Here is a 23,614-nt window from a genome sequence, read left to right on the forward strand (position 1 = left end):
GTTGATCCCCAGCAGCAGGGAGCCTTCCCTGGGACAGGGGCTCGGAAAGTCAGGTTGTCTTTTCCAGCTCTGAGCTCACACGCAGGGTTCAGTACATTGGTAACTAGCAAGAGGAAAATTAGGAACCTCCTGACATGGAAGGATGGGGAAAAACAGAATTTACTTTATTCCCAAAACAGGAAAGGGTTTTTTGTTTGCTTTGGTGTTTTGTTGTGGAGTTGTGTTTGTTTTTTTTTTAAATAAACACAAGTGTAATGTCTGGTTTTTGTCAGTTCTCCAGCAGCACAGGAGGACACACAACAGGGTCAACACATTTCAAGAAGAAATGATTCATGACGCAGTCCTGAGAAGCCTCTACAGGCAGTCCAGACAGGCTCTCTGCAATTTTGCTGCCAGAGGGAGACTTCACATAAATGCTGTTGCAAAGATCCTTATCTCCCATCAACAGAGGGAGGAGAAAGCTTCACAGATGCTGAAGAACCAACTTTAAAGCCCAAGAGATTCAGGGGGAATGAAGAAAGCAGCAATGCTCTGCATTGGCCAGATGACACTGGCTGCTGGGCCATCGATCAATCCAGGGACCTGTGCTTCTTTCTGCAGACTCGATCCACAGGCCCTAGATTCATCAACCCTTTCTACAGCACACCAAAATCAGTAATTATATTAAAGTTAAAGTCATATCAACCTAGCAAGAAAGGTGCTAGTTGCTCTTGTTCTCTCTAAATCAGAAGCAACTTCCCATAAAACCATCAAAACATACATCCTAGGACTCAGGAGAGCTTGATTCCCCTCCTCACCGTGCCCCTGTTCGAATGAGTTACATCTGACAGAATTCCCTACTCTCAGCCTTACCTCTTACCAGATATACTTTGGGATCTCAGGGAGAACATCCACCTTTGGCGGCGTAGCAACATCTAATTGACGTTCCTGTTTTTACCAGAATCCTTCCCTTCTCTGCATCTTGCTACACTGGGAGCTGTGAATGCAAACTGTCACCAAGCCCCACCTTTCCTTGGAAATTACGGGCTAAGCCCCGACAGAAGTAACCAGAAGAAAAAAAGTCATGCAGGAAGGAACAAAATTCAGCCAAAGTCACAAGCTTTCCATAACCGCCTCATTGTCTCAGAGGCCCTCACTCTCCCCTTCTGCACACAAAGCTCCCCCTCTCTGGAAAGTGTAAAGGGACTCTTGTGTACTCAGAACTGCGATTTGAAAATGAAATTGTGTGGTGATGATCTTGAAACTGATTTAATGAAGCAGTTTAATTCCACCCTTCCTTCCTCCCAACTCCACCCTCCCCTCCGAGGAAGGAAATTTGTTTGGGTTAGTGAGGTGGGGGAAAAAAAGCAAGCTAAAAATAGACTTTTTGCCTTAAAAAAAGTTAAAGCTACAAATAAACAGCCTGAAACAGGAATGCTATTAATCTACCCTCCAAATTCCTACAATGCTTTCTTGTTCAGTTCTTCAGAATGTTTTCATAAGGATCAAACACACAGCGTTATTTCTGCAGAGCTGGTGGTACCCCCCGAACTGCCTGCTTCCTTGCAGCCTACTTCCTCGCATTTTCTAAGGTGACTGGCTCTGGCATAAAGAGGGTCAAATTATGGAACAACCAAAGATATAATACAAGATTAACCACCAGCATATTTCAGCAGTGCCCTTGCATTCTAGGAGCCAACGTGGAGAGAGAAAAGAGGGGAGGAAAGAAAAAAAAAATCAAGGAAGACTGAAGCCCCTTGACAGAGCTGCCTTTTATTTTCACGTTCCCAGCTTCTCATAGCATGCTGCCATGGACTGCCACAGATACTGCTATGTTACCTGATGAGTTACATTTAAATAAAATAAAATAAACAGGCAACAAAAAAAAAAAACAACCACCTCCCTCTTATAGTAGATGAGCCCTCTGGAAGGAGAAAGGAAATGTCTCGCTTTCATCTCGGAGTTCAGAGGGAATGTTTTATAGCTGTCAATCCTAGCCAGGTTCTACTCTTTGACACGTTGGAGAGCGCATCTGAGTGAGGCTGTGCAGCCACCAAACAGCCGGTCTCTGAAAAAGAACAGAGACATTTGGAAAGCAGAAGTCCTTCCTGTGACCCTAACGTGAAGCCAACACGGGACAGGCAGGCCAGCTGAGTTAGGCAATGTGACCACACAAGGCAAAGCACTGCGAGACAGCCACACAAGGAACAAGCTGCTGCTGCTGGACACCAGGTGAGAAACACGAGCCTGAAGCTGTTTGCCTCTGCTGCTGCCCCAGGTCCAAGCGAGCATTTTCACTCGGGAAGGCAAGATACACTGGGTGCTCGGAGCCAGACTAGACGCTGGGATGACACCTGGCGTCACTAGCACATACACAACCTTCTCACTTCCCATCCATCCAGTCCTCATTCCTCGTCGTCTCACTGTGACTGCTAAACAGACTCCAAGGATACAACTTGGGCTGGGCAGAAATACTAGCAAAAGGTATCCTAATACTTATTTCTTTAACTGCTATACCGGAACCTTTGCTAGCTCTGCATGTTTATCCTCAGCTCCCATCCTAGATGGGAAGAGTCCTTTAACAAAGAGGAAACTGGCACAGAGACTAAGTCACGCTGCTGAATTCTCAGAGGGAATCTGCATGCAGACCAGGGCGATGAAGTTGGATTTGCAGAGCTCTTAATTAGCTTCCAGACCATTCTCCTTTTGAGAGCCATACGTGCCGGCACACACTTGTGCAGCTTACAAGAAGCCCACTGGCTAAACAAAAGGCAAGTCAGCAGCAGAAAGACGAGGGTGGCGCGGGTCAGCGTTAGCAGCACGTGCGAGGCATCCAGCATCACACCTGCTCCACGGGGAGCCTTGTTCGAGCAGCCACAGCTGCAGACTCCTGCCTCCGCAGGCTGCGGCAGCCAAGTGTTACAGCACAGAAAAGGCCTTCGACATCACCCTCTGACGCAGGCTAGTTTTAACGAGTGGAGGTGGCTGCCACGGCTTCAACCTGGATTCAATTTTCTTAGAGCACTGTAACGGATCAGAAGGGAATGGACATCAGCTCGAGAGGAACAGAAAGCAGGCTTAAGTGTGGGGATGCAATCCTGCCTTCAGTCAACGTCAAGAGCTTCAAAAAGCAGCCTGGGATGCTTCTTTGCAGAAGCAAAGTCTAGGGCTCCTTTACAGCACTCAGCTCAGTGCATCTCCAGTGTGCATACCAGACACTGCTCCCAGTGACACCCCTTTATGACTCCCTTAAGATGGTGCCACCACAGCTGCAGATGATTTCTCAGAAAATTTAATTGATCTAAACCGGCATGTCTGCACTACAGTCAGGAGACTTGGCTGAGTATCTGTCCATGCATCAAGAAGCCTCTGCTAGGAGCAGTGCTCTGTCAGTTGACACAGGACGTGTCTCACTTAAAGCTTTTCTCCCTCCTGTATTTTACCCAGCATGAATTCATGGTCTAGTTGTCAGGCAAAATGCCTGCAGGCAGGACCAAGGATCTAAGGGCTTAACGGGGGGAGGAAAGGAGAAAGATTGCAGGCAGCTTCAATGACAAGATCATGATACCTTCAGCAGAGGTATCTGCATCATCTGCAGATTTACTAGGGAAACTCAGAGGAGAGTACAGAAACTGAGCTTCACCCTTTTATCTTTTTGTGATTAAAACAGTCATTTCTGCATGGCACTAAATTAGAAGGAAAAAAGCAGCAAACCAACCACCATATCCAGTGCTGAGTCCCCCATCACAGCAGCACCACGTGTGCTGCACTTGCTCGCAGAGACAGGAGTGGAACTCGAAGAGTTAAGAAATCTTTATCACAACGATCAGGAAGAACAGTGCTAACGTGAGGCACACCACGGCCTTGATCGATACTCCTAATACATAAAATATGCATCTTAGAGGACGTCTGCAGCACTGGAAGCAGCCTTCCAGCTGAGCAGTTGCTTTTCCTTCGACTCTGCCTTGCCTCTAACTACTTTTCATTAGAAAGATTACCTTCACTCAATATTCAATTCCTGACAGGTATTCTTCACTGCGTACACTGCAAGCTGGCTGCGTCCTTCCAGGCAAAGAAACAATAGCTCTCTAGAAGCGACCTTTTTCTAAGTCTTCTTTTTCCTAACTCTTATATAATTTATGCATCAGCAATACTGACAAAGGCTAGAAACATACATTTAACCCAATTTTTTCCTATATCCTTTCAGAGGACATGGGGCCTTTCCTTTTACAGAGTTGTTTCTTCCTGTTGTCCTTGTTATTTCTCAGGAGAAGCAGTTACCTGAGCACTTCCACCCAACCCCCATAGCCCAAAATCTATAGCATGTCAATATTCAATGCCATTTAATTGTACAAGTGTCCTAAGATCCCTTAAGCACTTACCTTTTTGTTTGTTTCTTAAATCCTCAAGCTTTCCTCAGAGCAAACACTTGCACAGACCTAGATTTACTCCTGCCCTTCTACTCTTGCAAACAGAATCCCCACATAAGATACAAAACCAGAGATGACTTTGCAAACAATCGTTATATCATTTTAAGCTGTGCAAAATATCAAATATCACTTGAACGTGTTCTACTGTGTTATTGACAGAAGAGAATTATTGATAAAAGAATCACAGGCAAGTTATGTGAACATTCACAGGTAGCTGGTAGGACTAGGGGAGCACTCTTCTTCAGTATTTCATTTAGGTAGGAATTATTAAAAAATTCATGGAACAAGGATTTTCAAGAGTTCATGTGGTATCCAAATAGCATTGGTCAGAGAGCTTCCTTACAGCCCTAAGAATATTCCAGCCTCTTGTTTTAAGAGTATACCTAAGAACAGATTCAGCAGCACTCCAGCACTGTGACACCTTCTCCTTTCACCTACCTATGACTATCGGTCTATGACGTGCTTTCTTCTGGCACTCCAAACCAGTAGACAAGTCAATTTTCTTTGCCCAAGCAATAGTTTTCTCTCCTCCATTTAATTAACTTAACTTTACTTCAGAAGCTGTTTCTCAGGAGCAAAATATTTGATCCAATTCTCGTTTTGATCAATGGACACATAAGCAAAACAATCGAAGTATGACGCCCCCACCTCAAGACACAGCAAAACTTGAAAGCTTTCCTTTTCTGGCACCTGCACAATACCAAGCTCCCAGTATGAAGGGGAAAAAATGTTCCATACCCATTTGGCATGGGATTGGTAAATCAAATCTTTTGTGGTAGTAAAGTGAATGGACAAAGTCTAAACAGAGAACACGATTACTTTCATGGATTACAATTAATGACTCCTCACTGGAGAAAATAGAGTATATAAGAGAAACTCACTGCGACTGTGGTTTTAGAGCTGGTACACGAGATACAGCTGGAAGTTGCTGTTGATCTCCCACAGCAATAATGTCCAGTTCTTCGGTGGTGCTTCTGCAAGAGACAAAACAATAGATTTCTGAGTAAAACAGGCAGGCAGAGATGAAGCATCACTTCAGGAACACTTCAATCTGTGATTACAGCTCACTACTTCATGGTCTTCTCCCCACACACTCTTCAACCTCGATGAAGTTTGTCACTAGACTGAAACTCAAGTCGCCGAAGACAGACTGACTTACTGGAGAAGATCTCTTCTTCCACATTTCCAATACACAATTAAAAAACAGTTTAAAAGGGGTGACATTTTCTTAGGAAAGCCACACACAAGCTAATAAAGTGAGAGTGAACGTGCAATGGCAAGAGACATAGCATGCTGGGCAGTCCAGCTGGAAAGTCCAAGTAGAGAGTGCCTGTTAACACCACCCTGCAATTTATGGTCCGCCAGCAGCCTAAGAAACAAGCTCTGTTCCTGGGGAGCAAGGCACAGGAAGCATTCAGAAAAGAGCACAAGCTTATGTTTCCTGTGCAAGGAGAAGGTCACAGCAAGTGACTGTGATAACGATAAATCTTTATAAATCATTCAAGTTTCAGACTTTGACAAATGCCACCAAAGCCAGGCTGGTTGGTGGGAGCAGCTTATGTATCAAATACCCCGAAATGAAAGACATCTTCTGCATGGGAGCAATAGAACTGCATAAAATGCTTCTGCACAGGGAAAAAGCAGGGTTACAGCTATACTCAAATGCACAGGAATGTTGAAACGCATCATCAACAGTTTGGTTCCACCTCCAGAAGTAGTGGTAAGGTCTGTAGTGTGGATTGACCTTTTAAAAACAAAAGCCCTTCCTCCTCCACTGCAGTTTTATCGCAGTTATAGTAGGTGAGGGATCACACCACTCTTTTGTGCCACAGGACTTTTTTTAAAATGTGTATCAAGCATTACATTTGGAACTGCAGAGATTTTTAGTTAAGTGCAATGCAATTTGCACCCCTGTAATGTCCTTAGGGTTACAGCTCAGCTCCTAAAAACAGAGTGACATCCCTCCTGACCACAGACAGCAAAGAGGACAGCCTCCTTCCCCATTTTAAAGGCATTCGGCCTGTAGAGCAACCATGGCTGGTTTGCTACAGCGTGACTCCTTAGACCAAAACCAGATGGAGAAGCCCAAACCACACCACCTCACGTGCCGAGTGCCACTAATTTCCAACTGCTCTAGAAATCCGGCACGACAGAAAGCAGGCTACGTCCCTGGTACATGTGGGAGCATTGCTGCCTGATGTTTCACTGCCACATAAATCAAGCAGGCCCCCAAGCAGCATCAGCAGTGCATTCCCTGAACATTGCCTTATTTTGGTTTGCCTCCCCCTCCCCCCCAAAAAAAAAGAAAAACACAAAAAATACCAAATAACGAAGGAAGCAAGTATCAAGTGTTTCTTAAGGAGAGTTGCCTGACAATTTTTAGATTTTTATTGTATTTTTAAACTTGAGAAATACCAGAAGCAACATCACCTTTTAAGGCAAAAGGCAGCTGAAAGCTAAATCCTTCTAAGCCAGAGTGACTCACAACAGCAAAGACTTTTCCTAGAAAAACAAATTCAATCACTGAGCAGAGCAGTTGAGAAGCCCAAGTAATAACGATGCCAACCCATCCCTCTCTCCCCACAACTTTTGTGGGCTGGTGTGGACCGGCTCAGCAAGTGCTCCTGGCTGCTATGGAAGAGCGAACGAGCTGGACAGAGCAGTGCCCGACCCGGATCCCATCCTAATGTCATCTTTTCACTCTGTAGGAATGCAGAACCAGGCGTCACACACCGCTGCAGCTGAGTCTCCATCGCAGCCACAGGCAGCTCGCCAGCTAAGGCGGAGAAGCTGCAGGAGCATGTACACGACGCTGTCTCCAGTGAGGCTGTGGATGACACGAAAGCCAGCGCTGCCACCGCTTCATCACGCCTGTTAAGCGACGCTAATGAAAGCCGGGTCGCATGAGGCTACCCAGGCTGCAGTCCCACCTCCTGAAAGAGACGGGGCTGCACCACGAGTGGCAGTCACTAGTCAGAGGCTGGTGCTCAAGTCTGCTCCTCAGACCCAGCAGATGCGCTAAATCCTCCTCTGAGCACCACAGCCCCTGCGCAGACCTCCCTTGTGCTGCTGAGCACAACGGGGCCTCACAGCATTGCTTTCATACCAGCAGGAAAATCGCCGCGGCGTCACCCCAGTTAGTGCAACAGGGCTCCCTCCTTGCCCAGCTACACCAGGCATCCTGCTCCACAGACCAGCGGCACGTGTTTAACCTCTCTGCCCTGGCCTGTGCCAAAAGCCTCCCGGCTGCCTGCCGTGCAGCACACAGCCTGCGGTCCATCGACGGGGACAGAAGGCTCTGACAGCTCCCAACTGCTTAGCGGATTTCTTCAGGCTCACTTCACGGGTTTCCTAAGCGAGGAAATTACAGCTTCGCAAGGGAGGGTGAATGGAGTCCTAATGCCTAAATTCAAACTGTCTGATTAAGGACCTGTCACAGACAGCTCAGCTTTCCAGGAACTGGAACACCCTGAACCAGACAAGAGCCCTGCTGCTCTCGTTTGCTTGGTTTGAAATGTTCTCCTCCTTCACTTGCTCTCCTCACGCTTCTCTTCCTCCCTCAGCATTGCTCAGGGAAGATAAAAACAAAACCAAAACAGTGTTCCTAAGATAAGAGTATCAAAATTGGATGTCAGCAATTTTCACCTCTGTGCCACAACCCACTGGTTTCTGCATTTCCCCTCCCCATTTTTTTTTTAATTTAGTTTTTAAAGGTAACATTGAGTTTTTTGCCTACATACTCTCCCTTTTGCAAACAAAAACTCCACTTGGCAACTTGGCATCATCCTGTTCCTTTGAGATCTCCTCCTTCCATTCCTGCTGCTTGATACAAGCCACTCAGCCTCACAGAAGGCTGCAGCGTGCATCTCTCCCGCCGTACCCATACCCAAGCCCATCACCACACCCTCAAAGGCCAGCAAAGCTGCCGCTACCTCCAGCTGGTACCTGCTCAAGCTCCAACACATGAATCGCCCTCTTGGAAGCCCCTGTGTGCTGTTAGCAGGTTTGGTTTTTAATATATAGAAATGTATTAAAATATATTCCCGAAGCCTACACTATCCTCATCCTCTTTACATCAGCACTGCCCTTGACAGTTGTATTCCTACGGCACCTGCCTCACTCCTCACTGACAGCCCCAGATTGATTTTACTTTTTAGAGTTACTGTTTACAAAAAGTCCAGAATATCTGCTCGTAATACACTAGTATCTCAACTCTTCAACGGACAGACTCATGTGAACTTTGATTAGAGCTAGTGCAAAGAGCAGATGACTGTTCAAGCACTGCCCAGAGCTCCTGAGCGCGTGTGGATGTTCAGGTGGGAGCTGCGCTGAAGCACTGCCTTCTGAAAAGGAGCTGCTGCTATCGAGTTTTTCTGGCACCAAGAAAAGCTCTTTAGTAAACACTAAATCCAATAAAACTCTGGCTCACGGCTACAGCCCCTATGCCAAGAAATGGTACAGGGCTGCAAACATCACTGATGAACTGTGATCCTCTACTCTTTTGAGATCTCCGTACGACTAAGTCTCCTCTGTCCGAGACTAAGGCTCCAGAGAGCTCCTCTCTCACCTCCGTGCTACCCAATGACAGTTACAGAAACAAGTACATAGACGAGTGTTCCTGCTTGTTCAGAAGCAGCTGACCAAGAGCACAGCTACAGGGCTGGCAGATTGTAAGAGCTCTGACCTCTTCCTACTCCATTGTATGCACTGCTGTAATGCTGCACGCTTCCCAACCCTGTACCAAGCAGCATAACCACGTGCCACGTGTAAACTTCTAGCAGCATCCCAGATGGAATCACGTGGAGTGGAGTGGGGCGTCCCTTTGAGAAGATTTTGTTAAGTATTTGCATTCTGTGTTCCTGTTCACAGCAGCACCTGTGCTCAGTGTAGCACTGAAAGCTGCAAGGTCTGTGATCCTCGCTTGCTGTCCAGCAAACGATCTATCCCATGGGTGCAGCCTGAGAAGGCCAATAGCCCTTGCAAACCTGTAAGGGAGGCAGAAACAGCAGATTCCTTCCTGAAAGCCTCTTGGCATCAGCCATTGCTTTCCATTACTGCCATCTAACTCGCTATCTGACTTCGTATCTACTGGAACATCAAGAAATCAAAGCCATCTGTGCTGGTATCTTTAAATAAAATCGGTTACTTTGGGTCCAGAAATCATTAATGAGTTTAAATAGTCGTGTGAAATCCAGCGTGTTGTGCTAGACAATTTCTTGAGGTTTCCAGGCATCACTATTCCTCTCTCTCTTCCCCAGGCTTGCATAAGCGTGGCTGTGGAGCTCTGAACAGCCAGAGGGGACAGCACCAGCTTGAACAGCCACCTGCAGCAGAGCCACCCGGCCTCAGCCACCACAGGACACCAGGACACCCCACGGGACACCAGGACACCCCACGGGACACCAGGAGCACAGCAGCAGCTCCCACGACATCCTCCTGCGCCTGCCAGAAGGGACAGGCTGCCTGATGCTTACCTTTCGCTCATAATTCAGGCGCTGTTATGACACGCGCTGATAATTTAGTAGTTGCAGTGTCCTTAATTAAATCGAAATGATTAAAAGTCCCAAATACTAAACCTTGGGTAAGGTCAGCAGTTTTAAACCTAGTTTCCATTTTTAACTGTTGCGTCTGAATAAGGACTGATTCTCCCTGCTTCGTAGCTGTGGAGATGTTAGCTTAAAATAACCCCTACACTAGAGGTTGGTACACAAATTTGTTAAGGAAGATGCATCACCATTCGTTTAACTAAGCAGTTATGCAATAAATCATACACTTACTCAAGTCTATTTTTGCCCTTTTTAGATGAATGCTGCACTTCCTTTTTACTACTACAGTTGGGTTACTGGTTGTTTTTAAAACTTTTACGTTCTGCTAAGATGTCCCTGAACAAAAATTGAAACCCAATTAAAACCTGCAGAAACAGCATTTTAACTGAACTTTACTACCCAAACTGCCCCAAACTTGAAGGCACATCAAGAGAAGAAAGCAAGTTTATCAAAGCAGATGTTACACAAGATTGTTTTAAAATAGAAGCAGTCGTGTTTTCATCCTTTCTTTCAATACAGACAGTCCTACCAGAGTAAAGAGAATATCTCACTATGCTTGGGCCAGGAGAGAATTGACAAAAAACGTTTTCAACTCCCATTCAGACTCAGAACTTCACAAGTTACCTGACAGAACTGAAATTGCTGAGAAATGTAAATGCCAAACATTCTCCCTACACCTGCAGAATAGGCTCTTGCTCTCAGAAGGCGTCCTGGTACTGTGGTAGACTTTTTTCCAGACAATTAAGCCATTGATTTCCTGTGGTTCGAGCACTTTCATCTTCCTTTAAAGCCCTAGTATTAACCCACACCGGTTACTACTTCTTAATTCAAGTGCTATTAAACAGAGAAAGTTTAAATCTTAACTTGATTTGCCATTATTTTGAGTTCACCACTAAATAGGTTTCTTTTCAGAGACTGCATTTAATCTCACATACACCATTTATATATTTATATATATATATTTACACACACACTATGGACGTAGCACTGCTTAAATGCCTTCACTGCAGTACTTCCCCAGCACTTTTTAGAACTCTTTCAAGGCTTCAGAAACAATGTTTTTGAAGCATGACAGGTGCCTAACTCCTGAAATGCATTACAGCAGACAGAGCCAACTGTCCCTCACTAAGTCCCAAAGGTCACAGGTATTTTCCAAAGGAGGTATTCCAGTTCCCAAGGAGCTGATGCATCCCGTCCAACATCACAGCAGTGCCTACGTTTGTCCTTCCCATCCTCAGAAGCATGAAGAGGACTATCCTTCCCACACTGGGGTGGGTTCAGACCTGAGGCACTGCAAGAAAGGCAACACCAGCAAGAGCAGGATGCTGCCCAGGCTCTGGGCAAAGCTCATGGTGCAGGAATACTCTGAGCAAGGCTGATGCAGCCAACTGACGGCACAGCAGCTGGGGTCCAGGCCCACACCACCCTCTTTCCGCAGCCCAGCCAGTGCTGCAGCACAACGCTGAGTCACAGCAATATGTCAGGCTGCCCTGACACAACCCACAGCACTCGACATCATGCAGGAAGGTAGAAGTAAGTGACTTTCCTGAGGAGACAGCCCCAGAGCTCTCCAGGCCCTCCCATGATGCTGTCACGCAGCCGCAGCAAGCGCCCAGCTCGATGGGGAGCAGCCACTGCGTAAATGCCATCCCACAAGCATGCCCCAAGCACGCCCTCAGGAGCATCTGTGGAGGAGTGAGGGAGACAGGAAGAGCAGCCAATGTAGGCAATGGAAATTCTGATGGTAGCACCACCAGTTTACATGTCGTTTAATTTCCTAATCCAATCAATTAAGTGAAGCACTTAAGGTCACAGCGCTGTAAATTGCCTAGTGCTGTGATTTCTGCAAAGTACTTTTTTCTTTCTTTCCCTTCCCCCTCCTTTTGTGCTTTTTTTTTTTTTTATTAAGAAAAAAGCTTTTCCTTTTAAGCCAGTGACTGAGAATGACTGCTATCTTCATGTATCCACAGCAACAAAACTAAGGCACACGTTTTGCTCCCAGAAAATCTCCAAGGCAGTGAACTACATCATACAATTTTTACCATGGTATTTCCAGCGAGAAAACACACCCATCCTATCTTTGCCCTTCGTGGTGACTTCAGATCTAACAACACATTCCCAGTTTTGAGGCAAGTCTAGCTATCTTTTGCTTTCCTAAACCCACCACCCAAAACCACACAAACCAAATACATTTTCCATCTTGGGTTGCAGCAACCCCCTCTGCTCCAATCCTCCACCTGGTCACAGAGACACTGAACCCGGGCACGGCCCCTGTGCTGGCAGGGCACCGTAGCATCAGCTGTGAGCCCATCAGCCATTATTACAAAATAATGGGCTCTTGCTGGGCCAGCAGCAAAACTCGCTGCAGCTATGGCAGGCACTTAGCAGTAAATGAAGAGCTGCTGTGCAGTAATTTAAAAGCACTGGTATTTGGCAAATGGTTTCAGCACTGGATGTGACCTAGTCAGTGGGTAAGGCAGAATTTAGATCTGTCTGGGCTAGGACAGCAGCATTTGTGCCATCCAGAGAGTTCTTCATTTCAATGAGTGCTGCATGAAGCAGCTTTCTGGCAGCCTTAAGCGCTGGATTTCCATGCACGCTCTCAGGCCCAAGTCCCCTTTTGTCTGGGGATTAAAAAAAAAGCAGCTACACTGTGCTACAACCTTCCCTCTGGAGGAGGAACTGCTCTAATGGGATTGCTACCACCACTGGGCCTGGGGAAAACTGAATGCATCTCTTGAAGAATCAGTGTTGGTTTCTATGTTTGCTTTAAGATCCACTTGTAGAAATGAAGGTTGACTTGAGGCACTGCAAGTTACCTGAAGTATTTTAAACTCATCCAAGAGACCCTAAATTGCTTAGAAATCAACATCTTTACATTATTTAAGGGGTTTTGAAAGGTTTGTGTCAGGTCAGCTACAGTAATGTCACATTGCACATTACCACATCCACCTGAAAGCAGATGCAGTTCTTCACCTCCTCTCCCAATTCCTGTCACAGGCAAATCAGTATCAACAGGTCTCAAGTCTTCACATCTCTGCACCTCACACAAAATGGAGACAATACTTCATATAATTGCTCCATCTTGGGACCAAAATCATTAAGAGTGGGAGAACCAGGCCAGGAAGGTTCCTGGTAATGTCCCTGGCCTGTGTCCCAGGGAGGCAGCGGATTTCCCTACGGGTAGGGTCTGGCCGACATATGGGGCCCTCTGTTCCCCTCAGAAGGGACTTGCCTACGACCATCACCCTTCTTGCCTTCGTGGTGGAGGCAGTCCTGAAGCGTGGAGTCAACTTCCTCACCCTAGACAGCCTCCTGTATGGACTTTCCCCCACACCCCCACCACACTGTCCCCTGAGCTCCTGGGCCTCAAACCTGCTGTGTGAGGGCAGCTGGGGAGGCAAGGCGGGTAGGGAGGGGGCTCCCCTGCGACGCCGAGCAGGGACCTGTTTCTGTTCCTCTCCATCTCTGAGGTCCCCTCCCTCTGCCCGACAGTGCCAGGGCTGGGGGTCCCCCGCTCTTTGGGTGTGTCACCCTGGTGCCTTTCTCTCAGGCACAGCAGGGAGTGACTCCGCAGGCCTAACTCCTGCTCACACCCCCGTAGCCCTTAATCTCCTCACCTCCTCCTTGAGCTCCGCCACCAGGCTGCTCAGCTCCTCCACCCGCCCGCACCTCACGCAGGCGGCATCTCTGTCACCCTCCGACGGCAGCAACAGGCTCAGGCACCCCTGCAGCCAGAGCCCTGAACAGCCACATGATGGGGCAGGCACTCGGCATGGGTCACCACAAGCTCTGGCTGGGTTTGCAGCCTGTCGGTGAGGCGCCCTCCGCAGCGGGGAGGGATCCCCCGGCATCCCCACACCAAGCGCCCCTCACCCTGACTGAGGGCCGACGCCATGTTTGCCCACCTGAGGCGCTATGGTGCTCAAGGACACGGCCTGAACCTGCCTTTTGAGAGCAGCAATTCTCTCAGTACTTATTTGCTATGTCTAGCTCAGGAAATTTTTGATTTTGCTTGAGGCAGAGCAGGCGTTAGACTACACAAATAATTACTGCTTATACTTAAAAATGGAGGGAAACAAAAAACTTATAAAAAGCAAGGCTCCGTACAAGTCTGTGACAAGACTGACAGCCCATCCTGGAGCTTCAGAAATTGATAGAAAACAAAAAGCATCCAAGAAAATGCAAAGTTAAAACACTTCATTCCATTTTCCTTCTGTCATGGGATTTGGTACAGTTACACAAGAGTTGGTCAAGTAGATTAAATGCTACAGGTGGAGATTAAACGGCAGGGCTAACAGCTGCTCACCGGCCACTGGTATTCCAATAGCACCGCAGCTAACCAGCGTGTTTCTTGTCAGAATCACACCAGGCCCACAAGTTAATAAAAACCATAAAGTCCTTCCTTACCTCTCTCCAGCAGTTTGTGCCACCTGCCTCTCCCCTTCTGACTCACCATTTGCCTGGCAGAGGTTAAAACGACTCTCTAGTTTGAGCTTCACATGCCTGTTGATGTTCACTTTGCCCAGGTAGGACTCTTGCAAACAAAAAGCTTGGCTAATGCCCATCCATTACAATTGGCATGTGCTACTCTAATTCAATAAAAATGTCTCAGACATTTTCAAGAATCGGATGAGGTACTATAATGAGGCCACATGAACTCAGGTCACTTGGCACAGTTTCTGCTGAGACGAAAACAACCATCAAGCACAGGGTGCTGCGCACAGACCACGGGTCCAGGACAGAATGGAGTACCCTAAGTCAGATGTTCTGTGTGTAATAAAACATACATCATTGTTTGACATAAGCATGAAGGAATAGGAAAAAACAGGCTTCTTTGTTGCCAACAGTTAAAGCACAGAAATAGACTTGTGTCTTTCTTGCTCCCGCAGAACCCCAGCAGGCTCCTCCAAGAAATGCCTGCTCATACCATGCTGTAAACACCACCAATGCACTGGGGCTGTCTGAAGTCCCTGGGTGAGCTGCTTCCTGCCCTGTGCGGATGGCTGGCCAGAGCACGTATTTGATCTTCAACTATGAGAATCAGAGAAATGCTGCTGTTGCTACCTATGGTGAGATTATAACTCAGAAATATACCGTGGCTATGTCAAAACTTTGTATCTCTTCAGATATGAGCAAACTCCTGCTATGAAGATAACATCCTCTTGCGTCTGGACTGATTTAACATTACACAGTCTGCAGGAGATAGGGCAGGGGGACAATACCTCACAGCTGGATGGGAAGAAAGGAAGTCAAGCAAAGTCTGGACTTGGCTGGAAGAAAGTAGCTCCTCATTATGGACAGGCTGGGAAGTATAAGTTGTTAAAAGTTTCTTAAGAAATAACACCCAAACTTGGCAATACCAGTTGTTTCTTGTACCTGTTCCATGCCATAATATTCCCAACAATAAGCTAGGTACACAATTTCATCCCCAGTCAGCACAAATCCAGCCAGCAATTCCACACTAGTTTCTTTCTATATTTTAAGCTGTCAGTGCAAGTGACTTGCATCAACCCTTATCTGTTCCCAATTACTTCCACTTTCCTGCAAATATGATTAAGACCCCTGCAAATACATGACAGTTCCTGACAAAAGGAACTGGTGATATTTCTCCATGACCTCAATATATACTTAGCTGTGTCCTCCCTGCACCACCCAACTTGGAGGAAAACCCAGCTACTGGGGAAGGTGAGGAGCAGGAGTGTGGGAATCAAGACTCAACGTAGATCCGTTCTCCTTCCATCAAAGGGAGCACAGATTGTTCTGCAGGTTCCTCTGTACCAGTGCAGCCTGCTAACAAAGCAACCAGGGACCTCAAGCTTCCTCTCAGCCCTGTGCAGCCCTGACATGCCCACTAGGACACAGGTTCTCAGGTGGGGTGAAATAAATGAAACTCCCCCCAGTTCCGTGAAGCAAGGCCAGTTTATACAGACTAATGATCTGGCTCAACATATCCAAGGAACAAATGCATTCATTAGTTATCCTAAACAGCAGGATATTACAGTAAATTATGAAAAGCTGCTGTGTGAAGCTTTTCAAAAAATCCTTTATAGCTTCAAATACAGCTGGCATAAGAGATGTCCTTTACTAAGAGGGAAAAAAAAAAATCTATAGATCAGTACCCTGTACTCAGAGTCCAGCAGTCCCCAAGTGCCCATAATGGTGCTACTTGCCAGCACTTAGGGAGCAGCCACACACACAGTGCAAAGGCTTTGCTAACACCGATTCACATGTCCCATTTTCAAAGTAAACTCAAAAACATTTTCCTGTTCTCATCTTCCCCCAAAGTCTGACATCCTTCCTCCATGAACCACCCAGCTCCTTTCTACCTTTATAGCATTGTCTGTCTCACTGAGAAGAGGCATGAATAAAGACAGCCTAAATTCATGGGGTAACTTAAAAAAAAAAAAAAAAAGTTTCCTACACCCTTTGAAAATTTCCAAAATTCTAAGTATTTAAAAATACTCCTATATGCCCCACCCCACACTAATACCTCTTTACAGCCCCTAAACTCTCACTCCACACCTTCCAGCCTCTCCCACACCCCTGCTGCTCTTCTTACTGCAATACAGCTAGTGGCACAATGGAGCAGAAAGGAGAGCTTTGGCCCTTTCACCTCCTATGTTTGCTACCATTAGTACAAAGTGTACCGTCTGTGCTACCCAGACATCACAACTGAGATGGAAAAAGGTAGGAGAAAAAAACAATTCATCTCATTTATAAATTTCTTGGAGACAAAAAATTCATTCATGATCACACAAGGAAGTTTACAGCAGAAGAATGAACCAAACTCATACACCTCCTTTCATTAGTACAGCTCCAAGAACACTTTTTCCTTCAAGGGCAGCATGTCCAGTCATTCTGTACTGTGCAGAAGAGGTCTGGAAGTATTTTGATTGTAGGGAGACATTTTTCTCTCACTCACTATCCCCCTACCCGAGGACAATTAATCATGTTCATTGGAACAGGCTGCCCAGGGAGGGCACAGAGTCTCCATCCCTGGAGGTGGTTAAGGAATGGGCAGATGTGGTACTTGAAGACATGGCTTAGCGAACAATATTGATAGGGGGACGGTTGGACTAGATGACCTTAGAGGTCTTTTCCAAGCACAGCTCCCCTCCTGCAGCTCTACCTTTCTGTCAACAGCTCCAGGGTAAAAGCCAGAGCAAAGAGAGAACATTAGAAACAAACTGGTTTCCTCCCACCTCTCGCTTGGTGATAGAGCTGTATTTACATTGGTCAGCTGCATCTGTCAGGGAATTAATACAAAAGCAAGTGTGGTTTTGGCCAAGTTACTGAGTAACAGGGATATTTCCAGGACAAACACTTCCCTCGGCCCATTAGCTGCACCCATCTAACTACCTCTCAGTAGAGGTGAGCAGCATGTGCAAAGAAGTCTCTCCTCTTTGTAAGAACAGTCGTACAAACAAAACCGAACGGCTGCAATGGGTTGAGAATTCTTTCAGAAAAGCATCAATATGTTTAAATAAAGATACTAGCTTAACAAGAACAAATAAACTGCAGTACTTCCCTTCAGCTAACAAATCGGCAACACTTAATCAATTCTGCACTGATTGAACTAGCCCAATTACCAGAAAAAATAACATTGTACTGAAAAAGTTTTCTGGTTTATAGCCACCAGGGTTATCATCCCAGAATACCTCTTATTGGTGTAGTTCATGCTCCTTCTACAACAGGAGCAAGTTAAAGCCATACACTTGCACTGCTTTGGCAGGGATGGCAAACATTATCATCTATTCAGTACAAGGATCTGCCTGCCCCCAGCCACAGATGGGATCACCAGTGCATATCGTGGGCTATTCCCATTGCCAGGCAAGGCAATGCTGAACAGCGTGGATGAGTAGAGCTGGACACTACAAAAGGGGAAGGCATCAGGGAAGAGAACAAACACTTTACCCTCTGGTTCCTGTTTTCAGTTTATTTCAGTTTAAGGAGCACACAACTTCTGTGGATCTGGCTACTGGGCACATTTTGTAAGGGTGAAAGTAATTCCATTATAGATTTCTCTTTCTCTTTTCTGCTAACATTTCCTTTGTAAGATCAGCAAGTAAAGTTTCCATAAGGTCAAAATTGGCTTTCTACCCTCTAGAGACCCAACTGGTCTTTTCAAGCTGTTTAATAGCCTTTATCTCCTGAAAATATTTCAGTTGTGTGGGTGGCTCCTCTGATTCCCCTTGCATTATAAATATATCTGCCAGCCCTGAAGACAGTATCAGGCACATATTACACAGCATGGTCACCAAGTGACATTTTTCTGTTGAATACACAAATTACAGGAGCACATATGTCAAGGGTAACATCTATCTTCTAACGCCTATCAAAGCAAAGACGACTTCAGTCTGGTCTCTTTGTGAGTTGCTCCGGTTCTGTGACAGCAGCCATAAAGCTGTCAGCTTTGCTCTCCCTTTAGGTGCATCACAGCCCATCTTCCAAGCCTGCCTCAATCTCCAGCGCCTTCTGCCAAAGAGAGCTAGCCCTGCTCAGGAGCACCAAAGAGACTCTCAATTGAAAAAAACATTCATCTCAAGAATGGCAAAATCCTGAAAGCCCAGTAATTGAAGACATTCTGTGGATAACGAGATATCTGCTCCGCATCTGGGGTGCAACATGCACCAAGGAGTCTGACTTCTTACAGAGAGCACTCAGTCCACAATACTTTTGTTGTTTCATATAGCAATGAAGAAAGCAGGCACAACACTGTGCTAATACGAACCAAGTGTGCATATATTAGCGTGTATATGTGTACATTTTAGCATCACCTTTTCTTTATTACAGGTACTACATAGAAGATCAGTACCAAGAAAGATCAAGACTCAGTCACCCAAGGCACTGCACTTGTCCATCTCCAACGTGAAAGGATTAGTTTGCACACGCCTCAGCCGCAATATATAATTTTTGTGCTTCATAATCTTTACAGCACATTTTCTCCCCTGTTCTCATCTGGACAGGAGTTCCCATCACTTAGAAGACAAGGCATTAAGGATCTGTCTACCCATTCACATTGGCTCAAGGCTCACCAACTCTGATTACTTTCACTGCTGGTTTCTAACACTGGTACAAACTGGATCTGCACAGCCAGTCTGAACCACACGGTGCAGCAAGCTCAGCTGCACTTGGGTACAGCTACGGAGAGCATACAGACACAGCCAGGAGAGACTGGGACAAGGCAGTCCAACAGGCACTTTAATCTTAGATGTGTAGGATGCTACTGAAAAAGGCAATCTGGCTCCTACTGTCTTCCGCCTACCTGCTCTATACCTGCCTCCTCTCTCATGCTGACACTAGCATTCAGAACCAGCGGTGAAGCTGGTAACCCTGCAAAAAAAAAAAAAAAATCTAACAAAAGGAAAAGAGAGAAAAAACAAAGCCACAAGCAAGAGGAAGTCAGGACCGTGCCTTTCTGCAATATTCCAGACATGCGTTACAAAAGCATTTAAGTACGTTATAAAAAGCAATCCTTGGAACTACAACCCAAGCGTATTATCAAGTGCCACACGGCGAGTCCCAGAGCAGGGATACTTGAAATTTCAAGTAAGGCTCTTATGCCTGGGTCCACACACCTACACCTCGTGTAAGAGAAATAATCACGACCCGTGCTATTTAGAGGTTACAATCCAGCCACACACACAAAATTATACAAGTTCTTACTGAAGATAAACTTATCATCTGAACTACACATCAAGGCATTAATTCGGATTCAACGTTAGTGCTAGACTGTATTTTGTATCATTGCAACTACTGGAGACCACAAATAAATTCATGTGTCCATTGAAATTCTGTCTACAGAGGTGTGCTCAGAGATGCTTGACAAGTTAACAAAAATTTAAGTGGGTCAAGCTTTTTACCCAGCAGCTGGACCAGCATCCTTTATCAGCGTCAATAACTATTGGACACAGTAGAAGCTGTAAAACGACAGCCTAATCATGATTAATTCATCTGACATTTATGATAACAACATGATCTTGATGGACTCATTTAGCATTAACAGTGCCATTGGTCATTCATTCAGCTAAAGAATTTCCTTTCACAACTTAATATTAAACGTTGCAATTGATAATTATGTTCTTGAAATATTACTTGCTTTTCCTACACTAAATCTTACACTTGAACTGCAAGAGAACAGGACTACTTCGATGGCTGCAAAGAGAATAGTGTGAAAGATCTGCTTCACCTAAGACTTTCACCTATACAAAACATGGCCAAAAAAAATAAAGTGAAACTTAGGTGAAAGGAATAAATCTGCCTGCAATTAGCCCAGAATCATTGAATGGTTTGAGTTGGAAGGGGCCCTTGAAGATCACCTGCTCCACTCCCCGGCCATGGGCAGGGACATCTTTCACTACCTCAGGCTGCTCAAAGCCCCATCCAACCCAGCTTTGAACAGTTTCAGTGGTGCGGTATCCATGACTTTTCTGGGCAACCTGTTCCAGTGTCTCACCACCCTCATCATGAAAAATTTCTTCTTTATATTGACTCCAAATCTACCTTGCTTCAGCTCATAACCATTGCCCCTTGCCCAACCGTCACAGGCCCTGGTAGAAAGCCTTTTTCCATCTTTCACATAACAGCCCTTAAAACACTGAAATGCTGCAGTAATGTCCCCCCAGAGCCTTCTCCTTCCCTGACTGAAGATCCCCAACTCTCTCAATCTCTCTTCACAAGGGAGCTGTTCCATCCCTCTGCTCATTTTTGCAGCCTTCCTCCGGACCCACTCCACACAGCCTATATCCCTTGTAGTGGGGGCCCCAGGACTGGATGCAGCGCTCCACGTGGGGTCCCATGAGAGCCAGGTAGAGAGGGAGAATCCCCTCCCTCACCCTGCTGGCCACTCTGCTTTTGATCCATGAAACAGATCCATTTGCTGGGGATAAATTAGGCCTCCTTTTCTACATCTTTTCTCTGCTTAAACTGCCCATTCTCTGGGGGAAGGACTGGCCCTCCTCCGTGTGGCAGCTCAGACCTGCTAAGCGTTCCTGCAATTCAAATGACAAGAACTTAAAGGCCTTTAAAAATGAATGACAAATCTAACCCATGGTTTATGAGCTGTACGTGGCTAATGAAGCACGCTTCTGGGGCTCACAAGAATCCTGGAAGGTGTAATTTATAAATTAAATCCAAAACGTTAATAATCCCAGCACACTGATGGAGGAACAGCCCTTCTGGCAGGAGCCTGCTGCTCCGGGTTTGTCACTGCTGCTGAATCTCACGTCTCATGTCTTAGGTTGAAAATAAGCAACTCATTGCTAAGGGAAGGCTGCACACATTGTTAAATTTAACCACTCCAGGAGAAACCGCTCACAGCAACAGGGGCCGAGGGCACGGAGCACCTTGCGGGCAGATGCACATCCCGCTGCTCCCGCGGCCCTGGCTGTTTGATCACTATTTCTACAGCTCTGCCTACCAACACAGAGGTGAGGTTTTGACACTGTGGATCAAAACCTTTGATAATTTAAAGCAGAAAATTAAATTAATTTGGTACAATTCATTGCAGCTGGTGAATTATTTTTTAAAACAGGATCTGGAGAGTAAGTCTTACAAATAAATACCACTGTTTTGCGTGCTGATACAGGAGGTAAAGCCTGTTCTTTTTCCAGAGCTTCTCAATCCTCCTTTCTACTGCTACACATTGCTGAAGCCAAAAATCAGGTTCAGAGCCTGCAGTTAACATATTCAGTAAAGGGAGAAGTCATTTTTATTAAGCAGACATCTGTAATGCAAAGGAGGGCCTTCCGATGGAGATTTTCCTCTAGCCAGGTGTGGCTCAGAATTACAGAAAACCCCAAACCGCACCACTAGGCATTTAAGGGCAAGGTCTTGATCCAAGCAAACAACTTCTTGAGAGACCCACAGAACTGGAGCAGTACAAGATGCTTTTGCATATTACATCCTGCTAAAGCCGTCGTGTGTAAAATGCTCTGAGTATCTAACAAGGAAATATTTCCCTCTGGTGAGGACTCGGCATGGTTTTGATTTTCCCCTACACACCTTAACAGAGCCTGAAAATACAAATCAGTCTCCCCCAAGCGTATTTGGGTGTAGAGTATTTCAGGCTCTAGCTACCTCAAAATCTTGTAACAGCAGAAGGAGTTGAGTGCTGTCATCTCACTTAACTCTGCTGACTGCAGAAAAATATACTCCAAAGTCGTTTCCTCACTCAGCTAATTCATCTTCCCCGCATGGCCATGCAGCAGCAGAACAGTGTGCTGGTGACAGGCGCTGATGCACTGGCTTTTAATGTTCATTTCATACATCTTGTTGGACTGAAGCCATGACAGAGGCGTTTGTTATTCCTTCCCCTCCAAGCTTGTACTAAAACACAAACAAGGTCCTCACTACAGCATGGGATAAGGAGCAGTTCGTTTCCTTAAAACAACACCATGTATTGCTTAAAGGATTTAATTCCTTTTAAAGGCATCCTTTTAAAACACAAATGTAGTTTTAGATTTCAAAAATAAGAACTGTGTTGTAGCCTAATTCTTCCACATCCTCCTCTGGACATTCAATAACCTTTCAAACACCCCGGAGAACTATGCCCTCCCAAAATCTCAGCATTAGAAGGCTCTTTTTAAAGTTGCACACGTAACAGAGCTTTGACTTTTGAGGTTAACTCGAGCTCCATAAATATAGCACAATGTCAAGTACTGCTTTCAGTAAGTACCAAAGTGAACGCTCCTATTTGCATTTTCCCCAAATGTCAATACTTCACTTGAAATATAAATTGAGAGTTTAGAGGGGGGGGGTGGGGAGACTTTCTTTCTGTAGCAGTTGTGCTACAAACAAGGTGGAAAAGTCAGAAATCTACTTGTCCTAAAAGCCATAGGACCTGTCCTTTCTTTAAATTAGTGCCCAGCTGCATCTTTTAGTGTCAATTTTTTTTTTTTTTTGGTAAGTCAAGCTACCAGTGACCAGAAACAATCACACAGTGATGGCTCTATTTAAAAATAGAGTCCTTTTATATGCAGGACACACTAACATAAAGATCAACCTTTCTCTGAGCCCCCTTTTGAGATCTGCATATAAGTACAATGGTTTGTCGGTGGGTTTTTGGTTTTGTTTTTTGGGGGGTGCAGCATAGGAGCAATGGCATTTTAGTTCAATTCCAACTTAAGTAATGTCCAGGTGTTATTTCAACCTCTGTTCAAATCACCAGTAATCAATTCAGCACACAACTCTGTTGGCTGCTGGAGCTGTTTTTCCCCCAGTTAGCTGAATTTAAGGGACTGTTGAAGCTTCCTCCTTGCCAGCACAGATCACAGCCACCACTGGGGATCTGCCGCTCAGGGCTGAATCATTATCCTCTGCTCCACACCGCAGCCACATGTTTTGTGTTATAACCGAGTACAGCCAAGGGTTCCTGAAGGCTCAGGCAGAGTTGTATTTTTAAAAGATCATGCTCTCATCTCATGGTTGCATAACGAGGCACAAACCGAACTCCGCTTCCCTGCGATTTCCCTGCCGCCACTAACATCTGACAGCATCCCCAGCCTGGACACCCAGACATGAGGAAACAACTTCAGCTTCTCAAACTCAGGAGGAGCAAGTGTCATCTCCAAGTCCCTCAACAGCCCCCAGCCTTGGGGATTCAAAGGACTCCGAGAGCGATCTAGCTCCCGCCCCGCAAGCAGTTCGGCTGGATGG

General features: G+C 45.8%; 1 protein-coding gene across 1 annotated transcript in view; it reads right to left on the reverse strand.

Moving 5' to 3' along the window:
- Nucleotides 1–23,614, reverse strand: part of TSPAN4 (tetraspanin 4) — a 391,065-nt gene that overhangs the window by 322,208 nt on the left and 45,243 nt on the right. Inside the window, exon 2 of the mRNA XM_084287506.1 lies at nucleotides 5,291–5,383. The gene's annotated coding sequence lies outside the window, so the exon portion shown is untranslated. The remainder of the gene's footprint in view (nucleotides 1–5,290; nucleotides 5,384–23,614) is intronic.

The sequence above is a fragment of the Netta rufina genome (assembly GCF_964035555.1).
Source record: "Netta rufina genome assembly, chromosome: 5".
Classification (NCBI taxonomy): Eukaryota; Metazoa; Chordata; class Aves; order Anseriformes; family Anatidae; genus Netta; species Netta rufina.